The sequence below is a fragment of the Macaca nemestrina genome, chromosome 6 (assembly GCF_043159975.1).
Source record: "Macaca nemestrina isolate mMacNem1 chromosome 6, mMacNem.hap1, whole genome shotgun sequence".
Taxonomy (NCBI): Eukaryota; Metazoa; Chordata; class Mammalia; order Primates; family Cercopithecidae; genus Macaca; species Macaca nemestrina.
The window spans coordinates 50,023,584-50,049,568 of record NC_092130.1 but is presented as its reverse complement, the minus strand read 5'-3'; the positions used below and the strand labels follow the sequence as shown (position 1 = coordinate 50,049,568).

The 25,985-nt window shown below is 36.4% G+C and overlaps 1 non-coding gene across 1 annotated transcript; it reads right to left on the bottom strand.

The window, feature by feature from the left end:
- Positions 1-19,472: 19,472 nt before the first annotated feature.
- On the bottom strand, positions 19,473-19,534 carry LOC112424132 (U7 small nuclear RNA). Its single transcript, XR_003014803.1, has one exon. It is a non-coding gene; the product is annotated as a U7 small nuclear RNA (small nuclear RNA).
- Positions 19,535-25,985: the final 6,451 nt, after the last annotated feature.

Here is a 25,985-nt window from a genome sequence, read left to right as displayed (position 1 = left end):
GAAACTGAACAGGTTCTCTATTTGTTGTGGAAGATATTACTATTTTGTGCTCAAAGATGGAGGAATGGTTGTATCTCGAATGGAAATAGAGTGTAAGGGGCTATAAGAGTGTAGATGGTAAAAAGTATGGGAAATCAATATACAACATTCTCCTGTTTTCATTTTTTGCATTCTATTTGTCTTTCTCATCTTGAGACAATTCAACATACTTGCTAACAAAAGAGTTGCATAGTTTATCTTCACTTATGTTTCTCACATCCAATAAAATTCTATTTTGGTGGTTAAAATATCATAGCTTGATAGCCAATAATGTTATTACCTAGTTATATAAACAACTTAACCCCAAAGAAATTAGAAGGATCATCATAATCAATACAATAATTACAATCAGTGTTTTAGCAATTAAGTGCTGGAAGAAAATGAACCAATGTCTTCACAGCTCTGAGGTAAAATAACTTTGAATCTAGAATTCTATACATAGCCCAGTTTTTAATCAACTACAAGAGAAAAGTGAAATTATTTTTAGTCATAAAGTTTTTCCCCATGCACTCTTTCTGAGAAAAGAAGAGTGCATTCTGAAAACAAAGGAAATTCAAGAAAGAAGATACATGGAATGCAAGAAATAAGACAATTCAAGCAAAAGAGCAAATGGAAAGAAATCTGAGGAAGACAGCTGGGCAGTAAACCTGAAAAATAACTAGTCTACAATTTATGGGGGAGTTCTTAGGATTTTAAGAAGAATATTCTTAAGAAAAAAGTATTCTCACTGCAACAAATAATATGATGAGGATGGTGAACAATTTTAGAGATAACGTTTATTATTGTCCTATTTATCTTTTCTCAAGAAGAAACAGAAAAGTCAAAACAAACTTCTGGGATAAGGGTAGGGAGAATTGTACAAGAAATTCATACTCAAAATACCTAATTTTGAGTAATAATTTTGTGCTAGAAAATGGTATCTACAGGAGACAAGTATTATGCTTTTTTGTCTACCTAAAATCTTTTTAACATCTCTTCTAGGCTAGGAGAGTTTTTGTCCCTGGTTTTGTTATCCCTAAGGCAGAAAGTCCACAATCACTTCTCCAGCCTCCCTTCAGTCATATATGTAACCCAGCCTGTGCCATTCAGATGCACCTTTATGAGACATTGATTCAAAAGTAGATGATGCGAAGAAGCAAGTACCATTCTGACATGAGGTCAAATGAGAGAAGAAGCTGAAGTCTAAACATCAAGTGCTCAGAATAAACAGATATATTCTAGGGACTGTGTCTTTGGGAGGCAGCAGTGGGTCTTCACTGGATTCTGTCTATGTTGTCAATGTTTCTCCTTACGTTGTCCCCAGACTTGATTTTCCGTTATGACATAGAATCTACAAACGCATGTGTTTTTTGTTGTTGTTGTTGAAACTACCTAGCCTGGGTTATGTCATTTAAAATTTAAAAATTGACTAATAGCAATTGGGACCAATGGTGGTTACAGAAAGTAGGATTTGAAGAAAATTAGTATTAACAGTCATTATTTGACATTAGTAAAAATCTCACTATCATTTGGGGATGCAGTTCTGGCAACTGATAACTGGAAAAGATGAAATACTTAATTGGACTATCAAGCAAACTTACCTAGAATCAAATATAGACTTAAGGTAAGACTTCTGAGACCTTGTAGTCACTGCCTAAGAATAATAAGGAGGACATAAGGTTTCTTCTCTCTGTGTTGGAGAATTCAAATAAACAGATTGACTAGACTGATATCCCAAATCTTTGCTTAAATCATGGTAAAAGGACCAAGGATTTTCTATGACTTTACTAAAAAAACCTCTCATCTATTGCTTCACAGTGTTGAAATCACTTTAAAAAATCAATTATAACTTTGACTTTGTAAATTACTCCTGGTTTTGGGGGTTCCACTTAAAATTTCTTACAGAAAAGGGTTTATGCTGCTGAAAACTTTGAAAATTGGTGTCTTAAACTATATTAATTTTAAATAAGCAACATATTTCTCTTTGAGCTCTAGGGCATAAGAAAAGCTCTCCCAGGTTCCCTGTGCATTCATGGCAGTGGTTATATCCTCTGCAACAAACTATAACATCCTTTAAAGCTATGTAACAAGTAGGTCAACTAACAAGGGTTAGCATATAAACTCAGAATAGCTGAGACCGCCAGTCAGAAGTGGGGGCCATATTCACTAGAAAGGTCTTTTTCATAGGCCTCCACCCAATGCCCACAAAAAAAGCAGGAGGTTGTAAAATTGCCTCCTCGTGATGCAGGTGCACAAATAGTTTTCAACTGCTACCTGGGTCAGGCATCAAACATCAACTGCTTTTCTGGGCATTACTCTCATACAAAATAAAAACACAAAGATCTTAGAAGGGATTTGAATCCCCCCAACCCTAGGACCCAGATAAAGACACACTGCTTCGTGGCTGGGTGCAGTGGTGCACACCTGTAATCCCAGCACTTTGGGAGGCCAAGTCGGGTGGATCACCTGAGGTCAGGAGTTTGCAACCAGCCTGGTTAACATGGTAGAACCCCATCTCTACTAAATATATATAAAAAAGAAATAAATTAGCCAGGTATGGTGGTGCATACCTGTAATCCAAGCTACTTGGGAGGCTGAGAAAGGAGAATCGCTTGTACCTGAGAGGCACAGGTTGCAGTGAGCCAAGATTGTGCCTTGCACTCCAGCTTGGGGAACAAGAGTAAAACTCCATCTCAAAAAAAAAAAAAAAAAAAAAAAAATCCACTGCTTCTAGGCAAGGGTAGAAGCAGAGGCCCTATGCCAAAGGGGAGGAGCAGAAAAATCACTTGGTCCAGCCTCCTTCATGGACACCAAATAGAAATTGGCTACAACTGGGGAAGGAGCAGGAAGCTGTCCTGTCCAAGACCCAACAAATACATAGCAGAGTCTAACTGCCAAGTAGAGGAGGGGCAGGGGTTCTTAAAAGACCATTTATCCAAGGCCCAGGATCACAAGCCCTGCACAGTATTAAAGCTGAACAAGTAAAACTGAAAACATCTTTGCCACACCACCATGAGCTCAACAATCTATCAATGAAGAAAGAATGAGAAAATGTCCTTTCTGTGGCACAAACATTCAGAAACTACTGAAAGCTGAGGAAATTGGAAACACTGAGAAAAAATACCCTGGCATCTCAGGCCATACACTGGGTACAAAATAACAGAAGCTGAGAACTAGAGGAATTTGAAGCCAGTGAGGCACAGATAGCTGTGGGACAATACCAAAGACTTTAACATAGATGTGATTAAAATCCACAAATAACAAGACAGAATCAAAAGGACAGCACAGAGGAATATTTGAAGAGGCATTGGCCAAGAATTTTCAAAGTTAGTGAAAGAAAAATGGACCATACATTCAAGAAGCTTAGAAATCTCTAGCAGAATAAACAATTTTTAAAAAAATATAAACTAAACCAAAGCAAACATCACCTAGATACATTATAGTCAAACTTCTGAACATCAGAAATAAAGAGAGTACCTTGAAGGTATACAGAGTAAGAAAATGTGGCACATATACACCACGGAATATTATGCAGCCATAAAAAAGGATGAGTTCGTGTCCTTTTTAGGGACATGGATGCAGCTGGAAATCATCATTCTCAGCAAACTATCGCAAGAACAGAAAACCAAATACCACATGTTCTCACTCATAGGTGGGAATTGAACAATGAGATCAGTTGGACACAGGAAGGGGAGCATTACACACCGGGTCCTATTGTGGGGAGGGGGTAGGGGGGAGGGATAGCATTAGGAGATATACCTAATGTAAATGATGAGTTAATGGGTACAGCACACCAACATGGCACATGTATATATATGTAACAAACCTGCATGTTGTGCACATGTACCCTAGAACTTAAAGTATAATTAAAAAAAAAAAGTATTACTAGATACAGAGGAACAAAAGTAAGAATTATAGCATACTTTTCATTAGAAACTGTACAAGTCAGAAAAAAATAGAGCAGTATCTTTATGTTCTGAGGGAAAAAATTTCACCCAGATTTCAATATGTAGCAAATATATATTTTAATAATGGCAAAGTAAATAATTATTGGAAAAACAAAAGCTGAGAGACTCAATGCAAGCATACCTGCAATGCAAGAAATAAATAAATGTCTTCAGGCATAAGAAATAGTATAACAAATGAGAATGCGAGCTACACAAAGAATATGAAAGCACTGGAAAAGGTAAAGTTAAAGATAATAATAAAAGCCATTTTTTTCTTACTTTTAATCATTAAAAGATAACTGACTAAAGTATAAAGAAAACAATGTATTTGGTGGTTATATAACATCAGTGATGTATTAGTCCATTCTCACACTGCTATAAAGAATACTACCTGAGACAGGGCAATTATAAAGAACAAGGTTTAATTGACTCACAGTTCTGCAGGCTTAACAAGAAGCATGGCTAGGAGGCCTCAGGAAACTTACAATCATGGTGGAAGGGGAAGCAGGCAACTTCTTCACAAGGCTGCAGGAGTGTCAGTGAGAACCAGAGAGTGCCTCATTTAAAACCATCAGCTCTCATGAGAACTCCCTCACTATCATGAGAACAGCATGAGGAAAACTGCCCCCCATCCAATCATATATGATCTAATCATATATACACACATATATACATATGTATATATACGTATATATACATATACATACACACGTGTATGTATACATATATACACGTGTATATATATATATGTGTATATACACACGTGTGTATATACGTGTGTGTGTGTATATATATATATATGGAGAGAGACAGAGAGACATAGACCAGAAGGGATTTATTAGGGGAATTGGTTCATTTGATTATAGAGGCTGAGAAGTCCCATGATAGGCCATATGCAAGTTTGAGAACTAGAAAAGCCAGCCAGTAGTGTGACTCGGTTCAAGTTCAAAGGCCTCAGGACCAAGGAAGTTGATGGTGAACTCTCAGTCTAAAGCCCAAGGCCCATGAACCCCAGGGGAAGAGGGTTTTTTCGGAGAGGAGGCAGCACAGGTACAAGTCTCAAAGCATGGAAGATAAGGAATTCTGTTGTCCAAGGGTGGAATAAGGGTGTTCAGGTTCTGGAAGAGACAGCAAGAATTCTCCTTTCCTCTCCCTTTTTGTTCCATTCTAGCTGGCTGATTAAATGATACCTGCCCACAGTAAGGGCAGATCTTCTCTACTCTGTTCACTGACTCAAATGCCAATCTCTTTTTGAAACACCCTCACAGACACACCTAGGGCAGCTCAATCTTCTAATCTAATGCCAAACCACCTGGCTTATTTTTAACGGAAGAGGGACAGGCTCAGTGCCTACGGAAGCACTGAGAATATTTAGTGCCTTTCCAGCTACCCAAGTATCCCTTAATCCAGTTAAGTTGATACCCCAAATCAGCCATCATGGTTAGTAAGAGGTAAAACATATTTGCTAGTAGCTCCATCCATGTAATTCCTCAACAATTAATATTCTGAGCCAGAATCTAGATGTTAGATGGGTTTATCAACCAGTCCTCATTTGTCATATGAATGACTACAGTTCTTAATTACTCTTTCTTGAACTTCTTTCTCTGAAAACACAATCACTTGGACACCTTCAATATAGTATGTAATTCTTGAGAATTATTGATTCCAAGTTGCTCCACCCTTGATCATGACAATGCAATGGACTTATAGTTTATATTCCCCCAAAATTCACATATTGAAACCTAATCTCCAATAGTGATGGTATTAGGAGGTGAGGACTTTAGGAGGTGATTAGTTACGAGAATGGAGCCATCATGAATGGGATAATGCCTTTATAAAAAAGACCCCACAAGACTCCCTAGTTCTTTTATTCAGGCCTCTGAGCCCAAGCTAAGCCATCATATCCCCTGTGACCTGCACATATACATCCAGATGGCCTCAAGCAACTGAAGAATCACAAAAGAAGTGAAAATAGCCAGTTCCTGCCTTAACTGATGACATTCCACCATTGAGATTTGTTTCTGCCCCACCCTAACTGACCAATTAACCTTGTGACATTCCTTCTCCTAGACAATGAGTCTCAGAACCTCTCCACTGAGTACTTTGTAACCCCCGCCCCTTCCCACAAGAGAAAAATTCCTTTTAACTGTGATTTTCCACTACCTACCCAAATCCTATAAAGCTGCCCCACCCCTATCTCCCTTTGCTGACTCCTTTTTCAGACTCAGTCCACCTGCACCCAGGTGAGTAAAAAGCTTTATTCCTCACACAAAGCCTGTTTGGTGGTCTCTTCACATGGAAGTGCATGACACTTTTTGCCATGTGACAATCCAGGCAGGCCCTCATCATACACCAAATTGCCAGCTCCTTGATTTGGAGTTTCCAACCTCCAGACTGTGATAAATAAATTTCTGTCATTTGTAAGCCACCCAGTCTATGTTATTTTTGTTATAGCAGCTCAAACAGACTAAGGCAAATGGTGTGCTGATGAATTCAAATATCCCTGTAGCAAAAAACACACATGTATATTAAATGTCATTTTATAAAATGTAAATTGTGCCTGATGGGACTCTGAGACAGAAATGAAAAAGAAGACAATTGCCATGCCTCTCATAGCAAATCAATTGACTTTCCTTGTTGTACTTTTTGTCCTGTCTTTACTATACAAGTATAGCTGAAGTAATAGAGGAATCATTATGTTTCTTCCCCATAGTCTACTCTGTCTGCAGAAAATCTGCCCTGAGTTCTGGACTGAGAGGACTATTAGAAAGAGAGTTTTAGAATCAGTACTTTACCCTCAACTATTTTCTGACTCAAGGCAACTATCCCTTGTTGCCCTCCTGGAAATTCATATTGCTTGTGAGGAAGTCAGAATAAGATCATTAGCATGTTTCCAGGAAGATATGGAGCCTCACATATTTGCCAGCATTAATATCTAATGCACACATCCCTGGTTTATACTTTCTTCATCCTTCTTTTTTCTTTCTCTCTTCTCCTCTCCTCTTCTCCTCTTTTCCTCTCTCTCTCTCACTCTCTCTCTCTCTCTCTCTCATCGATTTCATCATCTTGTTATGCCCAGACCGTTTATTCCCCAAAGAAGACCACCAGAGTCCAGAGTCAAAGCTAAGCAGCAAGGATCTTTATTACAGGTTCGAACCTGGAACTCTCCCTCGCTCGTGAAACGAGACGGGCAGGAGAGCTCCCCCACTCAGCTCCGAACAATGTTATATAGTCTAAGGAAAGTAGGCATAGAATCATTATACAAATTAGAGGTATGATTGGCTGGAGTTTGAACAAAGCGATTTGGCAAACTATGATTGGTTCCCACCATTTCTGATATTTCAGTACAACCCTTGAGGCGGAAGAGCAGTTTTACACAAAGGCAGTTAATTATATTGCGTCAGGTTGCACAACCAGTTTATGGCTATCTTGCTTAAACACACCTTGTGACCTGGCTATCTTACTTAAACATTCCTTGTGACCTGGCCTCAGAAAGAAAAACATGTACTTACAGAACTTACGAAACCTCTGGTACGTGCAGAGATTAGAAAGCAGAACAAAGAGTTTAGCAACATCGGGCGGGGGGGAAGGGAGGGTACACATTTTTGTATCTTTGTGTCCTTTCAATCTAGTCTAGCCCAGTGGGTATTCTTTGAGCTATCAGGCTGAAGATCCTAACAGATACAAGGAAATTTTACCAATGTTCTATAGCCAAGTGATGCATATGCATGAAGCTATGTTTTTGTCCTTGACTGTCTCTTTTTTCTCTGTAGGTGGAAGGATTATAACAAATGATGCATTTTTCATATAGCAAGAACATAGATATTTTTCCTTTTTATTTCTCTCTACCAAATATACTGCATCTCTCATAAATGCTGGTGTAATTTTCTTTGGCAAGTTTATGCTATTCCATGCACTTAGTCACAAACTTTCAAATGCATTTTTGTCACAGAAATGTAGTTCCGCTTTAGAAGGACCATTAGTCCTGTGATCAGGGCCGGGGATCAGAACCCCCTTTGCCTACTCATACTTCTTTCTGGATTTTTTTAGCAGCTTTATTTCCCACTTATTATTTGTCATGTATTCTACCAAGAGCTTTAGAAACAGTTCTCAAAAATTTGTTTAAACTTTAGACGCCTTAGAAAGTACTTAATATCATTTCCATTTCATAATTGAAATTGAGGCTTGGGTGGGCTAAATAAGTTGCCCAAGATCACACAGTAAATTACTGTGGGATGGAAAATGGCATTTTCATCACCAAGAATGTATTTACTAAATTTCTAATAATAACTATCAATTTTTAGGGCACCTGTTTTTCTTTTTCTTTTTTTTTTTTGAGACGGAGTCTCACGCTGTTGCCCAGGCTGGAGTGCAGTGGCGCGATCTCGGCTCACTGCAAGCTCCCCCTCCTGGGTTCACGCCATTCTCCTGCCTCAGCCTCCTGAGTAGCTAGGACTACAGGCGCCCGCCACCGCGCCCAGCTAATTTTTTGTATTTTTTTTTTTAGTAGAGACGGGGTTTCACTGTGGTCTTGATCTCCTGACCTTGTGATCCGCCCGCCTCGGCCTCCCAAAGTGCTGGGATTACAGGCTTGAGCCACCGCGCCCGGCGGGCACCTGTTTTTCAAGCTTTGTTCTACAAGCGCACTGTCTTCCTGGCTGAACATCCCTATGATTACTCCTGAGAGAAGATGGAGCTATAGCCATCTCCCAACAAACAAATCAAAATCATGGCATGGAAGAGAGAAGATCATGCCAAGAGATGGGGAGAAATTCAGTTCTGATCATACAATTTGGTTCTTGAATTCAGCTCTACCTGAATTCAGATTCTCCTGAAATATATTAATTATATGAACAAATTCCCATTACTTGCTGAAGCTAGTTTAAATCATGTTTTCTGTCACTTGTAATGATATGTTAGTGGAGCCAAACTTTAAACCCAGCTCTGCATGACTTTTAAGTTGATGTAATAATCTCTATATGAAAGTGCCCTTCAATATTTATTATACTGAGGACAGAGGAAGTTCAAGGGAATCTTCACTAATATCTAGTGACTTATAAGTAAAAGGTACTGTAATTTTCTTATCTATTAATAATGAGAAAATTGTCTTGCAAGAATTCAAATGCATGCAATGTGACAATTTATTGAGGAAATGCAAAAGTAGTAGCTGGCTTTCTCAAAATGATAACTTACATTATATATGAGTTTTTCATTACTAATGCCATTATATATTTTCTGTAGACATGAGGCATATTTTACTTGAAAGTCTCCAGTAAAGAGAGATCTCAATGTTATTATTTCCCTTTTTCCAAAAGCATATCCTCTGATAGGTGACATTTTTTCCTTCTAGCTTGAATTATGTAAATGTTTCTTAATAGGAGTCACATATAGAGCCCATTTGTTTTACTTCTTTTCTTTCTAGTGCCAAATCAATATATTCTAGTGATGGGACAGATAACTCTGTTCTCCTCCTGCCTCCTCTCAAAAGGAAATTATTTCACCTGATTTAGACTCTTCGAACCTGACCTCATATTTAAGCCATCAGGATGAATTGGATCCAAAGGAAAAATGACTATCCTCAAAGACACAGCCCTTAGCAGGGCTAATGAAAGATTTCTTTCTTGCTTGGCACATGGGAAATTTGCTACTCCTTGTGCTGGATGAAAACATAGTGTGTGTTAATTTTTGAGTAATACTTACGCTCCCTAGCTCTGAAATGAATAAAATTATGCGATTGTTTGTCAAGTATCCATTTAAAGACACTCATTCATTAATGCCCTTGGCACAGAAATACTCAATAGCAAATCTTGTGCCCCATGTACTATACCTACCTTGGCCTGACTGCTGGATAGTTCCTGTACATGACTTTTTTTTTTCCTTTTTTGTGACAGAGTTTCATTTTTGTTACCCAGGCTGGAGTGCAATGGCAGGATCTCGGCTCACTGCAATCTCCGCCTTCCAGGTTCAAGTGATTCTCCTGCCTCATCCCCCAAGTAGCTGGAATTACAGGCACCCACCACCACACCCAGCTACTTTTCATATTTTTAGTAGGGTGGGGTTTCACCATGTTGGCCAGGTTGGTCTCAAACTCCTGATCTCAGGTGATCCGCTGCCTCGGCCTCCCAAAGTGCTGGGATTACAAGCGTGAGCCACCACGCCTGGCCCATGACTTCTCTGAAGTTAGTGCCAGCGATTTGCTGAGCAATGAGTAAACATGGGAACAATGAACAATTATGTGTAAAACATGGCAGCAACGTAAAGCAGATGTAGTGAGCCTGCAGAAAAAAATCCAAAGACACAGGACTGCTTGATAAAACAGGCTTACCAACTAGCTTTGATTTCATTTGGATTCTTCATTTTTCAGGCTTCCAAATATTGCCTCATTACTGCTCTGAGTACCAGTGCTGCCTCCCGTAGGCTGGGGGATGCAAGACTATATTTTTCACATATAAAGACTCATATTACTGTGAGGTCCCTTAATTATATCAGTTGTTGACTTAGACCTTTGTGAGGTATGGAGTTGGGAGGGATTAGAGGGAAGCTATGGAAACTTTATAGGGTTGGGTAGAGGTTGAGGCCAAGACCTGTTTATGCAAAAGACCAATGCGCAGCAGTTAATTGCCTAGAGATCTCTGACTCAATTTTAACTTTGCATCCTTGCCTAGGGGAAAAGGAGTATAGCATTCATTCGCCAACCTACTTATTGAGAGTCTGTGATTATCACTCACTCTGAGTGGTAGTAGTAAGGTGGCGGTTTAGGGAGGTAGAGTGAAAAGAACAACATCGAAATGTGGTTTTTATTGCCAGGCGCGGTGGCTCACGCCTGTAATCTCAGCACTTTGGGAGGCCGAGGCACGTAGGATCACGAGGTCAGGAAATCAAGACCATCTTGGCTAACACGGTGAAACCCCGTCTCTACTGAAAATACAAAAAAATTAGCTGAGTGTGGTGGCGGGCACCTGTAGTCCCAGCTACTAGGGAGGCTGAGGCAGGAGAATGGCGTGAACCAGGGAGGGGGAGCTTGCAGTGAGTCGAGATCACGCCACTGCACTCCAGCCTGGACGACAGAGCGAGGCTCCGTCTCAAAAAAAAAGAAAGAAAGAAAGAAAGAAATATGGTTTTTATCCTGAAGAAAATAATACTGAGTGAAAAATTAAAACACTTTTTTTAGGTCAGTGGCATAGAAATACATTCAGGGGAGCTGAAATTTCAAAGGAGCCTCTCATAATTTCTCCCCTTTACTCTAACTCTGTCACACACATTTTCACCCACCAAGACTTTTCCAGCTTGGATTCATAACAATCGTGTTTTCAATATGCTCCCTGACTCAATCCCTGTCTTTTTCAGACTCAGAGTTCACCTCCTCCAGGAAGCCCTCCTTGAGATGCCATTCCTCACCTGGCTCTACTTGCTTCACCAGAAGTACTTTAAAGATTATATCTTTACATTTTGTATCTGCAGGACTTGAAATATAATGAACATTCCAGACATATTTGATGAATAAAATAACGTCCAATCCCTTCATTTTATAGATTGGTTGATGAAGACCTTGGACTTTTGGCCAAGATTGAACATCTACGGTGGAGATTATTTAGTGCTGTTTTCTATTCACAGGCTTAGCCACTCCAACCTGTCTGTTGTCTTTACATCATAGGACTTTATCCAAGGTGCACTCTTATAAAACATGCCAGTTCAAATATACATTCTGACAATCTAGCTGCCCACATCTGTTAGATGGCTCTTTCTGTGACAACTGAGGATAAGATTTTTTTTCTTTAAGAATTAGAGCTAAATATTATGAAATATAATCTAGACTTCAAGAAACTTTTACAGTGACCTGTATCACCCTCAGTGGATGAATAAAAATCTCTTTGACATCTAAGACAAAATGGCCATTCACCTTCTATCTGAAAATTCTAGTGAGGACAATCATACTTTCTGAGGCATGTTGAATGGCTAACATTTTAGAATTCTTCCTTACAATTGGCTGAAATATGACTAAAGTTTCACAGATTTACCCTTATTCCTCATGATAAAAGTACAGAAGTTTGTTAGAGTCCTTGGTGACAGGCTGGTCAAGACTGGACCTTCCATAGGATACATGGTCTCACATCCTGTCATGGCTGCGGATCTCATAAGGATGGATCGGAACATCAAGGGCGCCATATAAATATATATATAAACATGTGCATTAAGAAAAAGAGGTGGAGGTAGCATGCCTATAAGAGTGGATATTCTAATGACCTGTCTTGCGTGAAGCTGATGAGACTTCGAGTATTACTGTAACTGTTAAGGCTAGGCAGCTTATTTAGAGAGAAATGTGGAATTTGTTATATAAAGGTAAGTTTAAACAGAGTGCTAATATCTGGGAAGGTCAACTTTGTTAATTCAACACAAATAAAAATCCAAGCCATGGTCATTCAGCACACATAAAGTCTAGGTAATTTCAAATAAAATTACTGCTTGGCTGAATGCTTAAGCAATTTTGGGTTGCTGGAGTGAATCGAAGAATACTCGTAATGTAAGCTGATTAGATTCACAGAGAGATATGCTGATTTAATTCAAGTGTTCTGCTGTCCATTTAAACTTCACCTTCTTTTATTACTTTGGATTACTAGATGTTTTTGTTCATCCTGTTTGACAAGCTGCATCTAGTATTATGAATTTAAGCTTTTTGTGAATTGTCTTTGCTATTAAAAATTCTGTAAATATCAATCACTTGAATCGTGGAGTCATGAAAAATGTATGATCTCTGAATGTACATATTTTCTCTCTCCATCTGTAATATTTTATTATGTACAGAATAAATTAGAAACTTATCTATGATGTTAATATTTCTGATAGCTTAAATATGTCACTTTACATATGATTTATATGTGAAATGATTTCTAAATATGATAAAATATATCCCACACTTAATGAAGGTTCAGCTGATATTTTGGCTCAGCTTTTATTTTTATTTATTTATTTATTTGTTTATTTTTTAGATGGAGTCTTGCTCTGTCGCCAGCCTGGAGTGCAGTGGCGTGATCTCAGCTTACTGCAACCTCCACCTCCTGGGTTCAAGTGATTCTCCTGCCTCAGCCTCCCAAGTAGCTGGGATTACAGGCACACGCCACCATGGCTGGCTAATTTTTTGTATTTTAGTAGAGACGGGGTTTCACCATGGTGGCCAAGACTGTCTCGATCTCCTGACCTTGTGATCTGCCCGCCTTGGCCTCCCAAAGTGCTGGAATTACAGGCGTAAGCCACCACCTTGGCCAGCTTTTATTTTCTAGTTTGGTATTTCTACGGGAGATTTAGGGGGAACTTTAATTTCTTGTTTTGTCACATAATGTTTCCCACCATATAGGAAAAGAGAATATTTTTAAAAATTACAAAAGTTCCCTAAAAAGGAGTTCCCCCATTTTTCTTTAAGATATGTACAAGTTTTCACTCTGAAAAGTTGAATATTATGTATATGTCTCTGGGATTTTAGATTTTTCACTTAATGAACTGCATAATTCTCCTTAAATCCATTTGAGAAAAGGTCTGTTACTCTGTTTAAAAATTGTTTGAAGACTTTGCAGTAAATGATAGTGTGGTAGTAGATAAATTCTATCCCCTGCTTCACCTCTAACCACTGCACTCTTAGGCCATAGACAAGTTATAAAAATAAACTATCACGTTGTTTTCAATTATTCAGGCAAGTGGAGATTGTAAACCACCCTCGCCCTAATTTGTCTGCCTCCAACATATTAAAACTACCACAGCTTGGCTCCAAGGATTCATGGACTATTGAATTTGCCCCTACCAAGCAGAGATGGTGGATAGCATTATGAATAATAGCTGAAAATTGTTTATACTTTTATTCTAATCAGTAATAAAGAAAACTATAAAAATCATTTAACCATTTCCTCCTATCTATTAATGTCTCAAAATTTTTGACTTATAACAAGTAGAAAAATCACAAGATTCGCTTCAAAACGAAAATATTAAAATATTAAAACCCCAAGTACATCATTTTCTACAATGTAATTCAGTTATTATAAACTCTGCTTTGTCTCATAGGAATACAGTTATTCACTAAGAATCTTCAGAAGAAAGGAAAAATAAACATATAAATGTTAAGATTTGTCCCATTTCATACCTCATCTAGCATGGTTTATTTTCAAATTACTACAAACATGGTCCTTTTTTGCTAGAACTCTTTCCCCCAGAGATTGAATTGTAGAGATAACACAGATTGGAATGATTTTTATTTTACACTTAAGGACAGCTTCTTGGGTGTTATAATACTAGTAAAATACAGACTGTGTCTAAAGTAAAACACAGGAAACAAATGCAATATTGGGGTTATCTGGACTTAAAATGCATTTTCTATTCTAATTACATAACCATTATAGCAAAACAGGGAATTTTATTAAGATTGGAGTTAACTCATTTAATCTGGCCATCTATCATTGTCATTTTAAATACCCATTTCATTTTGAGTATTTGGGCACATGTTTTCCTTATAGGTACATGAGAAAATCTAGCATATTATTAATATATTAAACTGGCTATCGTTATATCACAATGTAGTTTATTTAATCTATTATGTTGTTTAACCAAAACCAAACTATAAAAAGCAAGCATGGATATAGTAGTTTTTTCTCAGAAAAAAAAACTTGACTATTATTTTTACGAAATTGTAAAGAATGACAATATTCTTTCACACCTCGTTTCAAGAAAATGAGCAAAGGATATTTATAGATGTGTTTTTGATAGAGACCTCAGTGACAATGGAAGTCACTTTTAAATTATAAGGTAAAATGTGAAACTAATGGATAAAATTTGACATGTTAAGAGTTTCATCTTCCTCAAATATAAAGATAAGAACCAATGTAGTTTGAAAATAGCAAAAGCCTTTCACTATCCTATGGACAGATATTTTGGAAGACCTATTACTTTTACCAAATAAATTTAAAACTGCACTACCTGGTTGTTTCTTTGTTTATATATTTGTATTCCATCTTATTTTAATAAAGTTTTAAGAGGACAACATCTGTATGATTTACATTAAAATATTTTTCAGGGAGCTTCAGTAGGCTACATATTAGTAAATTTATCCTAGATACACTTATTTTTCAACAAATATTAATTAACTATTACACAACAGGAACCATGCGAGGTAATGGAAATCCAGTAGTAAATCAAACACCTGTGGTTCTCATTCTGACAGAAGAAGAGAGATGAATACAAGTGCTAGTAGAAGAATAAACTCTGTAAATTGGGGTAAATTCTATGAAAGAAATAAAAAATAATGGAGAAAAATGTGTGTGAGTGGGTGGAATGAAGCCACATTATATATGGGAACATCTCTTTGAGAAATGGATATTGAAACTACGAATTGCATAATTAAGTGGTGGTAGCCACGTAAAAACTGGAATAAAGTGAATGACAAGCAGAAGAACTCAGTGAAGAAAAATGTCGCAGGAGTATAAAGAGCAATGAAAGTATTGTTATATTATAAGGCTGGAGCAACCCACCAGGGAGAAAGCAGGAAGGATCAGATGCAGGAAAGCACTTGAATTTTTATTCCAAGTGCCAACACAAAGGCTTTCAGCAGAGAAGGGTTAAGATCTGCTTCACATTTTAAGATGATGCGTAAGGAAGGATCAGAGGTGGCAAGGGTGGAAGCAGGGAGATGGCTTGAGAGACTGCTGCAGAAGTCCATATGAGGAATGACATGATAGACAAATGCAGTAGCTTTAGACAAGAAAGGAAGAGAAATTCATAATATACTTAGCGGAAAATTGACTGAAACTTAAATCTTTGAGACTTTCTGACCAATTGGACATCATGGCAAGCAGGAGGCAAGAACAAACTGGAAGAAAAAATAGCTTATAGGTTTCTACCTTAAGTAATTGGGTATATGATAGAACATTTACTGATATGTGGAAAATTGGTATTTGAGTAAAAGTAATAGGTTCCGTTCTGCATGTTGAGTTTGACATTTTTGATGTATCCAATAATGGATATTAAGAATTAAATTGGAATTTAGAACCCAGAGGAGAGATTTGGGCTATAAATATATATTTTTTATATTGTCAATATATGGGTTTTATTTGGGGAAATCCTTTTTTCTACTAATAATATGATCATATGTTTAGGACTAAGTACAGCCACAGTTACAATTCAAATCATTGTAATTAGTGGGAAGAAATATATAGGGACTGATAGGTTTCTTGATACTTTCTCAATAAAACTAGATCATGTCCTTTGTAGGGACGTGAGAGGATCTGGAGACTATTATCCTTAGCAAACTAACACAGGAACAGAAAAACAAATATGGCATGTTCTGACTTTTAAGTGGGAGCTAAATGATGTGCACACATGGACACATAGACAGGAACAACAAGCACTGGGGCCTATCACAAGGTGGAAGGTAGGAGTAGGGAGAGGATCAAGATAAACAACTAATGGTTACTAGGCTTAATATCTGGGTGATGAAATAATCTGTATAACAAACCCCCATGACACACATCTACTTGTGTAACAAACCTGCACATCCTGCACATGTACCCATGAACTTAAAAGAAAAAACTATACCTATGGTTACTTAGCATTTTCACAATAATGAATTTACACAGAGTTATACAGAATAATACAAGACACAGTTTCCACAAAATAGTACAAGACACACACTAATGAAATTTTTCCTTTTACTATAATGGTCAAATCATGCTATCAAGTATGAAGTCTCCATGGATTAGCCTAAAAGACAAACTTTCATTACACCATTGCATTTATTTCTATTAGCACTCATCCTTTTGATTTCTGACTACTTGAGTCCAACAATTGATCAGAACTTTTTGAAATTATAAATATTATTATACTTCTTACCATTTTCTCTTGCACTTAGATAACAATTTAATGGATAGAATATCATGTCAATGAAAATACCACTTATTCCAGGAGATACATTTAAAATAGCAATTCCACAATGACAAGAATATTACACAATAAATTCATTTGAGTAACCAACTGAATAGCTGATTTGAATCCCAGATTTTGTTTAAATAGATAATATGTTACCATTATTTAATTCAAAAAGATTTACTAACATCTATCATGTGAAAATTTATTTTATACACTGGAGAAGCCAGTAGGGATACAAAAAATTAAAAAAAAAAAAAACCATTGTCAGCATTCAATGGCTCAAATGGGAAATTGAAAGGTAACAACAACAACAAAAAAAACCAGGTAATACCAAATGACAAGGGCAATAATAGTAACATGTGTAAGTAATAGTAACATGTAATAACATATTAGAGCAAAAATGCAGATGTGACCACAGGAGGAAAGCTGGTCCCTGGGCCACCTACCTTCTCTTCCCAAACTCCATTCTCTCACATTTCTTTTCTTTGGCCACTCATATGAGTTAGGTATGGTCACATTGAACATGTAATCTAAATTCACGAAGGTGAAACTGGAAAGAGGCTGGTACAGTACTTGGATGTGCGTTGGCACCATATAGTGAAGGAACTGCAGGGTCTCTGGTGCCAGGAACATGGTTTAGAAGGGGGAGACACACATTATCCCAGTGAGCTTGTCTCTTGCCCTGACTTAAGCGTGGTACTGACTGCAGTTGTCAACATTTTCTCTGCTTATGGGATATATTGGTGTAAATGCAGACTCTCAATCCTCAAGATATTTTTTCAAGTGCTAATATTGGTTACAGTATTCTCCATAATAGAATGATCAGTGATGGCTGCCTCACTGAGACAATGAAGAATGAATAAAATTATTTAAAATAAGTGAAGAGAATGTAGCTTTGCCAGCAATTTACCTTCACTTTAAAAATAATGCTTAGTTTCATCTTCTAACTTAATAAAACTAAATGTAACAGAATGTTGTTTCCTAATTTTTAGGAAGAATGCAACATTTTTTCTCTAAAAGTTTTGACAGTTGATACTGTCTGTGACCTTCTTTGTGGGAAAACAGTTCAATTAACTGATGTATTAAAAAGTCATTTGCTACAAGAGGAGAATACTCATCTTGATTCTATCTCATTTTCACAATCCTTTGAAACACCCTAAAGATAATGGAAAAGAAATAAATATGCCAGACAATTTATCGAGTTGCATAGCAGTCTGTCCCCTTTTCTCACATACATTTATCTTGTCATTTCTGCTTGAATGTTTTATCCTCAGGTGAATGCAGTATTTTCTAATTATTTTGAAGAAAGCTTAACAGAGATATGAATAACCCATTAAACATGGTATTGTTCCTGCAGCATTGTTACCTATTGTAGAAATGTAATTCTTGCCATAACTTCAGTTGATAAACATGTTAATAAGAAATTTAACTGAGAAAAATAAAAGCATAAGAAAGAGATATTCCCTTGACACAATAGTGTCCTCTACAAATGATAATTTCTTACAATTTTTCTTCAGTGAAAATTCTAACATGTCTTCACTGATTAAATTTCATGGTCCCCTAATAAACAATCTTATCTTTACTTTGATACAAATAATCAAAGAAGCCCAACCAATGTAATATCTATAAGGATTTTTGTCCTCTCAGTTGGCATTTACTTTTCCGATTGTAAACCAAAAATAAAATTCTAAGCCCCTCAGCTAACTGAATGGAACCCACCTCCTGGCCAAGAAGATCCCAAAACAGAAAAATATCAGACTCTGACAGGAAGTGGGAGTTGAACATGCCTCATTATACCCCATCCACATGTTGCTTCCCTTTTATCCTAACACTAACATGAAGGACCAGCACTCCTGACAATAATACGCAGCATTAGGTTGCCATTCTTTAAAACAAAGCTGCTGAACCACCTATGAGCTCTGTCCTGGCAAAAGGTATTGTGAGACGCAACATGGTTTACATTTCATTAGGTTTATTCCCACATCCTTGGTGAGACTTGCCCATGATTTCGGACTTTACCTGGGGAAATAAACCCTATTCCCGGTTCACAATGTGATGGATTTTGAGAATTTATAAATCAGGAAAGACTTATAAATGCATTCTATTTTATTTCATGGGCATGTAGCACAGGATAAAGTGGCAAGAATCTTCAACTGCTACATATTTTCCATGACTGTGAGAGCTAAAGCAGAAGGAAAGTGTAATGCTTCTTAAAGAGCAAAGACAAACAGAAAGCAGAAGGCCTGGGGATCAGCATCACATGAACAACAAGCTGAGGAGCAGGGGAGCCCCGAGAGAGTCACGAAACTGAGGGAGGAAAGGTTTATGGGAAGGAAGAAGTGATGAATGGTGTGAAATGTCACCTAGTGGTCAACCAAGAGGATCTGAAAGATTTTCTTTTGTGCTTATGAATTTGAGAATTTGGATGACTTTATAGAGAAATTTAAATAGAATGATAAATAGCAAATATAGAACTTCTAAGAAGCTCAAATGAGAAAAATTTAGAAGAAAAAGAGTGCATGTAAAGAGAGAGATTTGTTCTATAAACTTGAGAGAGCTCTCTGAGAGGATTAGTCACATCGTCTTTGTGTGTGTATTGGCTGGGGAGGGTTTCTGCTAAAAAACAGAAAACCTGCTAGACAAATTCTAAAAGAGCTGTAACACTACTTCATGTCTCTTTGTAGTCTACTACTTTAAATTTTCAAAGAAAAATTTAGGTGATTTTTATATAAGTTTTACTTTATTTTACATAATTAAAAAATGCCATAGGTCAGGCTCTGTGGCTCACGCCTGTACGCCTGTAATCCCAGCACTTTGGGAGGCCGAGGTGGGTGGATCAGCAGAGGTCAGGAGTTCGAAACCAGCCTGACCAACGAGGTGAAACCCCGTCTCTATTAAAAATACAAACATTAGCCAGGCGTAGTGGCAGGGACCTCTAGCCCCAGCTACTCGGGAGGCTGAGGCAGGAGAATTGCTTGAACCCGGGAGGTGGAGGTTGCAGTGAGCTGAGATTGCACCACTGTACTCCAGCCTGGGTGACAGAGGAATACTCCATCTTAAAAAAAAAAATACTATAAATAAGCCATCATATTTTAATTCAACTTTAATGAGTTATTTTTTAATAAGTTTTTTTCTTACACTAATGCCGTTATCCAATTTAATGAAATATTTAATAAAATTTCAGTTTAACACATAACCTGATTCAATGTATCTGATGAATTATTTGTTTGCTTATGATGATATTAATATAGAAAAAATCCTAAATAATAATAATGTGTTTTAGCTAGCCATACTTTTTACGTGCAGTGTACTTAGATTTGCAGACATTGGCAGTTCCATAAACTCATTTCAGTGTACCAGTTTTTCTTAACACAGATGAATAATAGAATTTTCCCCCAACTCACAACTCCAAAAGCTTTCTACTGTTTAATTCTATTCATGTGTTGTAATCCATACTTATTCAGTCGAATTTTGTTACTTTTGCCTCAATTTGTAAAAGCGATAAAAACATAATTCCAAAACGTAACCTAGACCTTAAGTGCTGAAGAGTTTCTTGGCTTCCATTATATGCCTTACCTGTATTTCCATATATTAAATTATTTCATAAAGTCAAGGTCCATACATTCTCATGTGAACATCATTGATACATATGGTCTGGAAAGAGAATATGAGAGGGAACAGCTAAGGTAATCTGTGAATTCATTCAATCCGTTTATGTCTGAGCCCATTGAGCTTTACTGAGGAAAATAGTCATGCACCTTGAAACTAAAGGCTAATCTCCAGAGCAAAGAGCCCCAAGTGGTTTGATAGCAAGACTCACCCCTTACTCTCTCGATAGATGTTTGCACAGAAGAACATGGGTGAGGACGTGTAAAAATTGATGGTTTTGAGAAAAATGTACTTTTCTCGTGAAAAATTTTCAACATATTGTGATGTAGAAGGAAGTAGAACAGATAAAGAACTGGATATGTGTTGAGTGAGTACTAGAGAGGGATATATGGACAAAATAGAATGCCAAGTATTTACATTTGGACAGTATTACACCATAAAAAATAATGCAAAATAAGTTATTACACAAAATTAAAGATGACAGGTTTCATCAGGTACCCAGATTTTAGGTTAAAGGTCATTGTTATCTCCCATTTTTCCAGAGTCACACAGTGAATTCATCAAAGGGTATTGATTCTTGGGTGATTAACACAGCCATGGAATTTTTCAAGGATGCTTTACATTAAATTTCTTTATGATTTAGGCCCAATTTTGTTCATGTTACTTCCTTAAATTGTATATGCAATATAAATAATACTACCTGTTACTTAATTGTTACTGATGTTTGTCATTATTTCATCTAACCTAAATATTTATACAAGTGAAAACAAGAAGCTATATAATATGGGAATTAAGGCACTACATGGAGAATGATACACATTCCTCAGAAACCATGTGTAATCAAAGAATTTCCAAGTTCCTACAACTTAAGCTTCCTAGAATTTGACTCTGATGACATACTGAAATCCACAGTCTTATTGCCACTTCTTTTTTTCCCTTAATTTAAGAAACTGGCATAAAAACACAATTCTATTGCCAATCAAATTTTGGTTTTCTGAAATCCTAGTATAAGTAAGATTTTAAAATAAAGCAAAAACAAGAATAATGCATGTGGCTTTGTACTTATCTTCAATAGGCCTGGATTTCCTGAGAAACTTTATAATCTCTTCAAAATCTGGGCTCTGCTGCCTATTATAGACTGAAATCTATGTAAATAAAGTATACAGACCACTTCTTACTGTTATATCTCCATTTAATAGCAATAAATCATTTTGGAAGCTCAAAGTGTTGAGATTTGAGAGAGCTTAACTGTTCACTGAGAGTAATGACAAGATACAATGCTTGGAAAATTGTGTGTGTGTGTGTGTGTGTGTGTGTGTGTGTGTGTGTGTATTCGTCACATACATCATAAGAAAATGAGTATTTAGGCCAGACATGGTGGCTCACGCCTGTAATCCCAGCACTTTGGGAGGCCGAGGCGGGTAGATCCCCTGAGGTCAAGAGATAGAGACCATGCTGGTCAACATGGTGAAACCCCATCTCTACTGAAAATACAAAAATTAGCTGGGCGTGGTGGCACAGGCCTGTAGTCTCAGCTACTCGGGAGGCTGAGGCAGAAGAATTGCTTGAATCCGGGAGGTGGAGGTTGCAGTGAGCCGAGATCACGCCACTGCACTCCGGCCTGGTCACAGAGCGAGACTCCATCTCAAAAAAAAAAAAAAAAAGAAGTATTTAAGTGGCATTATCATTAGTGTCCTAATGATTTCTAACTTTATTTCTATCAGATTTCTAACTTTTCAGTATTACCCGCTAGCTTTTAGCTTTTGTTCTCTTTAAAGAAAATTCACAGTACAAGATCTGTGGAAAATGTAATTGATTCTCAAATACTCAGTTCTCTTATAATTTCCTGTTCATGTCATTCTCCCGAACATGGACAGTATATTAAGTATAAACAAGGTGATTTCTAAATTTGAAGTAAAGGGCATGATGAGTACTCTTTCACACTGAATGTGGGTAGAAATCACCAGCTCTCAGGATGCTTGAAGCACAGACAACTGGTAGCTGAGAAGAACACTGAAGAACTGGGAATTTATCTAGATCTTATTTTAACTGCAGATTCTAGTATAACTCCTCATGATGAAAAATACCTATTTTTACCAATTCCCCAAAATTGTTATCTTTATATTTCCATTCTCTGCACATCTGAAATAATGGTTTTAAATGAGAAAAATATTTTTTAAAATTTAATCACTCATGTAAAAAGAAGTTTTTTGTATGTTTTTGTTTTTTGTTTTATTTTTGTTTTTGTTTTTTGTCTTAGTGATATTTGTTGATTTTCTAGATCCTCCCTAACTTGCCCAGTAGGCACATGGGTCATTCAACAGATACACTCAACTGCCTTTATTTGAAAGTATCTATAAAAGGAACCCACTGCTCAGAGAACTGATCTCTGTATCCAACCTCAAAGTAACATTCCAAAAGAATTAAACCACTGCACAGCATCAATGCTGCCTAGCTACAAAGAAAAAGATCAGGAACTAGGATTTCTATGCTTAAAAGAAACATATTAAGTTATAGTTTAGGAAAATATTTTTCCTGTTTTAGTTATGGAGCTATTCCTCTAGACTATCTTTTTACTAGGTTTTAGTTTGTTGTTTAGCGGCTGTATTCTTAGAAACCTGACAATATGTTGACCATAGTTCAAATTTATTATATATAGCTCCAAAATTCATATTGAAAATTTTGGCCTTTTAAATAATACGATTCTCAAATCAACTTTACTCATAGTATTATACCAAATGTTGATACAATTTATGTGTGTTTGTTGATGCAATTATCAAAGATAATTCAAAACACAGCAATGTTTGTTATTTTTCAGGAAGTAACTTCTCAAGTATATTCCTTAAGTTGTTTAATATTGAAGGAAGAAAAATGGACCCTAAAATTTTCCTAATAGGCAGCTTTTACCTTAAAGGTAATCTATTACTTAAAATAATGTGATCAAAAACAGTTGTATTATTTGAAGTAAGAGTAAAGTTAATAGTGAAAACACAATACTATTTTTATTGTAGTTGAGGGTTTTTTAAAATTTATTTTCAAAGTATTTTCTCATAATGATTCTTCCAGGATATTTTAAGCTATTCCATATAAAAGTACAAATTTCTAGGAATCAGTACCAGTTAGTTACTAATAAAGTTTGAATTGTCATCTTTATTTCCCATTGTAACATTCATGAAAATGGACATATATATGCAACATTATTAGAGTTCTACAAATTCAGTTTAGATTTAATTATCTAAAAGATATCAAAGGGATCTTCACTAATCAAATCACAAAGAGGCTGTAGAATTCAAACAAAGAAGAAATAAAATATTTCCACTACCTCTTGGAGAGATGTGGGCTTCAGGGATGAAAAACCAACAGTAGCATCCTTTAAATTGGGATCTGGACAAGAATTTTAAAACCTAGTAACAAAACCTAGTAAATAAAAATTTCATCTAAATGATTACTGTCTAAATGTTTTTAAAACATAATATAAAGAAAATAATGATAAAATATAATACTTACCTGTGTATAAAATCCCAGATTTTTAAAATCAAAATGTAGAGTGAAGTGGGTGAGGCCAAATAAAATCATGCCTTTTATTTAAATAAAATATAAATGGATAGTTATTCTTTATGTTGTTAACTAGTGAAACCTATTTTTCTTAAAAAAGATAAAGCCAACCACTAAGCATGAAAAGACAAGAATATTTTCTGAATAATTAGAGCAATAAAAACAAAAATAGCTTATGGAGGAAAAAGCCAAAATGCAGTAAAAATCAACAACTAAAACTCAGACAGAATCATGAAAATGTCCGTTATAATTATAAAATGAATGTATTAAATACATTAATATAAAAATATGTAGATTGTATACACATAAATATGTAGATAAAACACATACAATTTAGCTTTGATTTAAAAATGAAATATTGGTATATTTTCTTGGGAAAAATACAATTAAAAAGTAAAACATGAAAAATATATATAAAAAGGCAAAAATTTGAGAGCTTTGTAAAAAATACCTTTTCAAGGATAATTGTATTAATTTTTGGCTTTAATTTGAAAATTTTGTTAATGCAAAAATTAGGAGGGGTCTTTGGTGGAAATAATGATTACTTTTTTCATTACGAGTGTTCTACTACAAAGTGTAGTATCATAGACCATATAGTCATAATTCTCTAGGCACATCTAAAACAATTTGTTTTAAAACTGCACAACTAAATGGAAATTGAACAACCTACTCCTGAATGAATACTGGGTAAATAACGAAATTAAGGCAGAAACAAGTAAGTTCTTTGAAACCAATGAGAACAAAGACACAATGTACCAGAATCTCTGGGACACAGCTAACGCAGTGTTTAGAGGGAAATTTATAGCACTAAATGCTTACATGAGAAAGCGAGAAAGATCTAAAATCAATACCCTAACATCACAAAAGAATTAGAGAAGCAAGAGCAAGCAAATTCGAGAGCTAGCAGAAGACAAGAAATAACTAAGATCAGAGCAGACCTGAAAGAGACAGAGACACAAAAAAATCCTTCAAAAAATCAATGAATCCAGGAGTTGGTGTTTTGAAAAGATTAACAAAATAGTTAGACCGCTAGCCAGACTAAGAAAGAAGAAAAGAGAGAAGAACCAAATAGACACAATAAAAAATGATAAAGGGGATATAACCACTGATCTCACAGAAATACAAACTACCATCACAGAATACTATAAACACCTCTGTGTAAGTAAACTAGAAAATCTAGAAGAAATGGATAAATTCCTGGACACATACACCCTCCCAAGAATAAACCAGGAAGAAGTCGAATCCCTGAATAGACCAATAACAAGTTCTGAAATTGAGGGAGTAATTAATAGCCTACCAACCAGAAAAAGCCCAGGACCAGACGGATTCACAGCCGAATTCTACCAGAGGTACAAAGAGAAGCTGGTACCATTCTTCCTGAAACTATTCCAAAAAATAGAAAAACAGGGACTCCTCCCTAATTCATTTTACGAGGCCAGCATCATCCTGATATTAAGACCTGGCAGAAACACAGCAAAAAAAGAAAATTTCAGGCCAATATCCCTGATGAACATTGATGCAAAAATCCTCAATGAAATACTGGCAAACCGAATCCAGCAGCACATCAAAAGGCTTATCCACCACGAACAAGTTGGCTTCATCCCTGGGATGCAAGGCTGGTTCAACATTCGCAAATCAATAAACATAATCCAGCATATAAACAGAACCAATGACAAAAACCACATGATTATCTCAATAGATGCAGAAAAGGCCTTCAACAAAATTCAACACCCCTTCATGCCAAAAACACTCAATAAACTAGGTATTGATGAAACGTATCTCAAAATAATGAGCTATTTATGACAAACGCACAGCCAATATCATACTGAACGGGCAAAAGCTGAAAGCATTCCCTTTGAAAACCAGCACAAGACAAGGATGTCCTCTCTCGCCACTCCTATTCAACATAGTATTGGACGTTCTGGTCAGGGCAATCAGGCAAGGCCAAAAAAT